At 47.6% G+C, this 5395-nt stretch overlaps 1 long non-coding RNA gene across 3 annotated transcripts; it reads left to right on the top strand.

Moving 5' to 3' along the window:
* Positions 1-2495: 2495 nt before the first annotated feature.
* On the top strand, positions 2496-5387 carry LOC127932674 (uncharacterized). 3 transcript variants are annotated; one of them, XR_008146332.1, is made up of 5 exons: positions 2506-2555; positions 4157-4222; positions 4949-5113; positions 5147-5311; positions 5346-5387. It is a non-coding gene; the product is annotated as an uncharacterized LOC127932674 (long non-coding RNA). The 3 variants fall into 3 exon arrangements; XR_008146333.1 differs by lacking the exon at positions 4157-4222 and having other exon boundaries at positions 2496-2555; positions 4949-5080; XR_008146334.1 differs by lacking the exons at positions 2506-2555; positions 4157-4222 and adding an exon at positions 4568-4622 and having other exon boundaries at positions 4949-5080.
* Positions 5388-5395: the final 8 nt, after the last annotated feature.

Consider the following 5395-nt stretch of genomic DNA (forward strand, 5'->3'; position numbering starts at 1 on the left):
AGCTTAAGAGGGTGTGATCGATGTTGAATGGGTGTAGACAAAGAGCTCTCCAGTAGATGTACCAAAATATTCCATTTCCATTTTCTCAAAAGTGAGTTTACAAGTTTATCAAATTTCAAAGCAGAATGACCTTCCCATTGTTCCTCAACTTTCGTGTATGATATATCACTTTCTATACCACTTTCTACCACTTTCCATACCACTTTTTCTATACCACTTTCTATACCACTTTCTATACCACTTTCTATACCACTTTCTATACCACTTTCTATACCACTTTCTTACCACTTTCTATACCACTTTCTATACCACTCTATACCACTTTCTATACCACTTTCTATATACCACTTTCTATACCACTTTCCTATACCACTTTCTATACCACTTTCTATACCACTTTCTATACACTTTCTACCACTTTCTATACCACTTTCTATACCACTTTCTATACCACTTTCTATACCACTTTCTATACCATAGGATACGCTGGTGGTGGTAGGACACATCTATAGGATACGCCTGGTGGTAGGTAGGACACATCTATAGGATACGCTGGTGGCAGGTAGGACACATCTATAGGATACGCTGGTGGTAGGTATGACACATCTATAGGATACGCTAGTGGTAGGTAGGATACATCTATAAGATACGCTGGTGGTATGACACATCTATAGGATACGCTGGTGGTAGGTAGGACACATCTATAAGATACGCTGGTGGTAGGTAGGACACATCCTTAGGATACGCTGGTGGTAGGACATCCTTACACTGGTGGTAGCTATAAGATACGCTGGTGGTAGGTAGGACATCTATAAGATACGCTGGTGGTAGGTAGGACACATCCTTAAGATACGCTGGTGGTAGGTGTGGGACACATCTATAGGATACGCTGGTGGTAGGTAGACACATCCTTAGGATACGCTGGTGGTAGGTAGGACAGCTATAAGATACGCTGGTGGTAGGTAGGACACATCTATAGATTACGCTGGTGGTAGGTAGGACATCTATAGGATACGCTGGTGGTAGGCAGGACACATCCTTAGGATACGCCTGGTGGCAGGCAGGACAATAGACACGCCGTGCAGTCATCCATAGGATACGCCTGGTGGCAGGTAGGACACATCTATAGGATACGCTGGCAGGCAGGACACATCTATAGGATACGCCTGGTGGTAGGTAGGACACAGCTATAAGATACGCTGGTGGCAGGTAGATTGCAACTATAGGATACGCCTGGTGGTAGGTAGGACACATCTATGTGGATACGCTGGTGGTAGGTAGGACACATCTAGGATACGCCTGGTGGTCCAGGTAGGCATACATCCTTAGGATACGCTGGTGGTAGGTAGGACACATCTATAGGATACGCTGGTGGTAGGTAGACACATCTATAGGATACGCTGGGTAGGTATGACATCCTTGTGGATACGCCTGGTGGTAGGTAGGACACATCTATAGGATACGCTGGTGGTAGGTATGACACATCCTTAAGATACGCTGGTGGTAGGTAGGACACATCTACAGGATACGCTGGTGGTAGGTAGGACACATCTATAGGATACGCTGGTGGTAGGTAGGACACATCTAGGATACGCTGGTGGTAGGTAGACACATCCTTAGGATACGCTGGTGGTAGGTAGGACACATCTATAGGGATACGCCTGGTGGCAGGTAGGACACATCCATAGTGACACGCTGGTGGTAGGTAGGACACATCTATAAGATACGCTGGTGGTAGGTAGGACACATCTATAGGATACGCTGGTGGTAGGTATGACACATCCAGGGATACGCCTGGTAGGACACAGCTATAAGATACGCTGGTGGTAGGTAGGACACATCTATAGGATACGCTGGTGGTAGGTAGGACATCTATAGGATACGCTGGTGGTAGGACACATCTATAGGATACGTCTGGTGGTAGGTATGACACATCCTTAAGATACGCTGGTGGTAGGTAGGACACAGCTATAAGATACGCTGGTGGTAGGTAGGATACAGCTATAAGATACGCTGGTGGTGGTAGGTAGGACACATCTATAGGATACGCTGGTGGTAGGTATGACACATCTTTAGATACGCTGACACGTGGTAGGTAGGACCACATCTAGGATTACCGCCTGGTGGCAGGTAGGACACAGCTATAAGATACGCCTGGTAGGTAGGACACATCTATAGGATACGCTGGTGGTAGGTAGGACACATCTATAGGATACGCCTGGTGGCAGGTAGGACACATCTATAGGATACGCTGGTGGTAGGTAGGACACATCCATAGGATACGCTGGTGGTAGGTAGGACACATCTATAGGATACGCTGGTGGCACAGGACACATCTATAAGATACGCTGGTGGTAGGTAGGACACATCTATAGATACGCCTGGTGGTAGGTAGGACACATCTATAAGATACGCTGGTGGTAGGTAGGACATCTATAGGATTACGCCTGGTGGTAGGTAGGACACATCTATAGGATACGCTGGTGGTAGGTAGACACATCTATAGGATACGCTGGTGGTAGGTAGGACACATCTATAGGATACGCTGGTGGTAGGTAGGACACATCTATAAGATACGCTGGTGGTAGGTAGACACATCCATAAGATACGCTGGTGGTAGGTAGGACACATCTATAGGATACGCTGGTGGTAGGTAGACACATCTATAGGATACGCTGGTGGTAGGTAGGACACATCCAGGATACGCTGGTGGTAGGTAGGACACATCTATAGGATACGCTGGTGGTAGGTAGGACACAGCCATCTAAGATACGCTGGTGGTAGGTAGGACACAGCTATAGGATACGCCTGGTGGTAGGTAGGACACATCTATAGGATACGCTAGTGGTAGGTAGGACACATCTATAGGATACGCTAGTGGTAGGTAGGACACATCTATAAGATACGCTGAGGTAGGTAGGACACATCTATAAGATACGCTGGTGGTAGGTAGGACACATCTATAAGATACGCTGGTGGCAGGTAGGACACATCTATAGGATACGCTGGTGGTAGGTAGGACACATCTATAGGATACGCTGGTGGCAGGTAGGACACATCTATAAGATACGCCTGGTGGTAGGTATGACACACATCTATAGGATACGCCTGGTAGGTAGGACACATCTATAAGATACGCTGGTGGTAGGTAGGACATCTATAGGATACGCTGGTGGTAGGTAGGACAATAATTCATAGGATACGCCTGGTGGTAGGTAGAATACACATCCTTAGGATACGCTGGTGGTAGGTAGGACACACCCATAAGATACGCCTGGTGGTAGGTAGGACATCTATAAGATACGCTGGTGGTAGGTAGGACACATCCTTAGGATACGCTGGTGGTAGGTAGGACACATCCTTAGGATACGCTGGTGGTAGGTAGGATACATCTATAGGATACGCTGGTAGGTGCTTTATTCATCCTTAAGATACGCTGGTAGGTAGGTAGGACACATCCTTAAGATACGCTGGTGGTAGGTAGGACACATCTATAGGATACGCTGGTGGTAGGTAGGACACAGCTATAGGATACGCTGGTGGTAGGTAGGACACATCTAGGATACGCTGGCAGGCAGACACATCCATAGGATACGCTGGTGGCAGGTAGGACACATCCATAGGATACGCTGGTGGTAGGTAGGACACATCCTTAGGATACGCCTGGTGGTAGGTAGACACATCTATAGGATACGCTGGTGGCAGGTAGGACACATCTTAAGATAGGTGGTAGGTAGGACACATCTATAAGATACGCTGGTGGTAGGTAGACACATCCTTAGGGATACGCTGGTGGTAGGTAGACACATCCCAGGGATACGCTGGTGGTAGGTAGGACACATCTATAGGATACGCTGGTGGTAGGTAGACACATCCTTAGGATACGCTGGTGGTAGGTAGGACACAGCTATAAGATACGCTGGTGGTAGGTAGGACATCTATAGGATACGCTGGTGGTAGGTAGGACACAGCTATAAGATACGCTGGTGGTAGGTATGACACATCTATAGGATACGCTGGAGGTAGGTGGTGACATCTATAGGATACGCTGGTGGGGTAGGTATGACACATCTATAGGATACGCTTAGTGGTAGGTAGGACACATCTATAAGATACGCTGGTGGTAGGTAGGACACATCTATAGGATACGCTATAGGTAGGACACATCTATAGGATACGCTGGAGGTAGGTAGGACACATCTATAGGATACGCTGGTGGTAGGTATGACACATCTATAGGATACGCTAGTGGTAGGTAGGACACATCTATAAGACATGTCGCCTGGTGTAGGTATATCACATCTAGCAGGATACGGGTGCAGGTGACACTATAGGATACGCTGGTGGCAGGTAGGTAGGACACAGCTATAAGATTACTTGGTGGTAGGTAGACACATCCATAGGACACGCCTGGTGGCAGTAGGTAGGACACATCTATAGGATACGCTGGTGGTAGGTAGGACACATCTATAAGATACGCTGGTGGTAGGTAGGACACATCCATAGGATACGCTGGTGGTAGGTAGGACACATCTATAGGATACGCTGGTGGTAGGTAGGACACATCCTATAGGATACGCTGGTGGTAGGTAGGACACATCTATAGGATACGCTGGTGGTAGGTAGGACACATCTATAAGATACGCTGGTGGTAGGTAGGACACATCTATAGGATACGCTGGTGGTAGGTAGGACACATCCTATAGGATACGCTGGTGGTAGGTAGGACACATCTATAAGATACGCTGGTGGTAGGTAGGACACATCTATAGGATACGCTGGTGGTAGGTAGGACACAGCTATAGGATACGCTGGTGGTAGGTAGGACACATCCATAGGATACGCTGGTGGTAGGTAGGACACATCCATAGGATACGCTGGTGGTAGGTAGGACACATCTCAGGATACGCTGGTGGTAGGGACACATCCTAGGATACGCTGGTGGTAGGTAGGACACATCTATAGGATACGCTGGTGGTAGGTAGGACACATCTATAGGATACGCTGGTGGTAGGTAGGACACATCTATAGGATACGCTGGTGGTAGGTAGGACACATCTATAGGATACGCTGGTGGTAGGTAGGACACATCTATAGGATACGCTGGTGGTAGGTAGGACACATCCATAAGATACGCTGGTGGTAGGTAGGACACATCTATAGGATACGCTGGTGGTAGGTAGGACACATCTATAGGATACGCTGGTGGTAGGTAGGACACATCTATAGGATACGCTGGTGGTAGGTAGGACACATCTATAGGATACGCTGGTGGTAGGTAGGACACATCTATAGGATACGCTGGTGGTAGGTAGGACACATCCATAGGGATACGCTGGTGGTAGGTAGGACACATCTATAGGATACGCTGGTGGTAGGTAGGACACATCTATAG

The sequence above is a fragment of the Oncorhynchus keta genome, chromosome 10 (genome assembly GCF_023373465.1).
Source record: "Oncorhynchus keta strain PuntledgeMale-10-30-2019 chromosome 10, Oket_V2, whole genome shotgun sequence".
NCBI lineage: Eukaryota > Metazoa > Chordata > Actinopteri > Salmoniformes > Salmonidae > Oncorhynchus > Oncorhynchus keta.